This window comes from Poecilia reticulata, unplaced genomic scaffold, assembly GCF_000633615.1.
Source record: "Poecilia reticulata strain Guanapo unplaced genomic scaffold, Guppy_female_1.0+MT scaffold_259, whole genome shotgun sequence".
In the NCBI taxonomy this organism is placed as follows: domain Eukaryota; kingdom Metazoa; phylum Chordata; class Actinopteri; order Cyprinodontiformes; family Poeciliidae; genus Poecilia; species Poecilia reticulata.
Window position 1 is genome coordinate 72,954 of NW_007615042.1, and position 1,254 is coordinate 74,207.

A 1,254-nucleotide genomic window follows, 5' to 3' on the forward strand; every position below is an offset into this window, starting at 1 on the left:
TGTATCGTGTTTCTGGTACGCCTGTAAACCTGACGCACAGCTACGTCCGCTAACAGCGAGGCAGGATGAAGCCGCTTCTCTCTGGTTAGTTTCTGTTTCTAAACGATCTGATTGGACCCTGGAAAAGACTATTGTTGTGTTCTAGTTGTGCTAAAAGGAGTTAGCCTAGCAGTGAAGCTATGCTAGCCTAAAATAGCATCTGAATGCTAACATGTAGTAGCTAACGCTAACGTCAGGACTTCCTGAAACTCTTTGCTCCAATCTGATGGATGGAGATCAGATTAAAAACTATATTTGCTTTTTTTAATGAATGTGATTAGTTAATAACAGACTCTGTAATTAATTTGGTTCATTTGAATCATGTTAGATGTGACTTTATGTTTTTCCCTGCACCAGGCCAGCTGTGATGTTTTCCTGGTTCATGCAGGACAAAGGAAACCCTGCGTTCATCAGAGCTCGGTTTCTGACAACAGGAAACAGGTAATCCGATGAGTCGTCACAGCAGATGGAATGAAAACGATTAAAAACATCATTCTGCTTTCCTCGAGCAATTTCCCACGAGTCAAACAACCGCAGTGTTTTCATTCAGGAGGAAACTATTATCTGAAAACAATCCAGTTAATGCATCCAGTGTCTAATCAGAGCCGTCAGGCTTCCCTCCACTCCGCTGACGGTGATTTGATTGGACTGGACCGTTCTCTCACTTCATTACCAGCTGACATGGAGGACGAGTTTCCACGACTCAGATTAACATCCTGAAGAACCAAAATGTGCTGGTGGCAGAAAATGACAGAGTCGGAGCAGAAAGACATGAAACAGAAACATGATTTCTCCTGGCGGCGCTCCAGCTGCAGCTGTAAATTATAAATCAAAATCCTGGTTTTCAGAAGCTTCACAAACGATGATAAAAAGACAGGAGTGTAAAAACGAATCAGAGAAGTCTGACTTTTATTTGCTTCTCTCTGAAATGTTCCTCCAGCAGAAGCTTCTGTTTCAGGAAACGTCCGACCAGCTCCTGGAAACCAGGCAGCTTTCAGTCTGCGGTGAGGGAAGGTTTGATCTCACATCCACTCCGAACGGGAAAACTGTGGAAATGTCAGTTCAGGATTTTAACATGAGGTTCTGTTGATAAATTATTAACGTTTCCTGCAGTTTGTGAGTCTCTGCATTCCGTATAAATGAGGATTTGTGAGTCTGATCATTTGAACTGATGCTTTTCTTTTGTGTTTTACCGTTTGAAGCTGATATTTATAA

At 42.3% G+C, this 1,254-nt stretch overlaps 1 long non-coding RNA gene across 1 annotated transcript; it reads left to right on the forward strand.

The window, feature by feature from the left end:
• Positions 1-931, forward strand: LOC108165972 (uncharacterized). The gene is made up of 2 exons (XR_001776287.1): positions 1-84; positions 397-931. It is a non-coding gene; the product is annotated as an uncharacterized LOC108165972 (long non-coding RNA).
• The last annotated feature ends 323 nt before the right edge of the window (positions 932-1,254 follow it).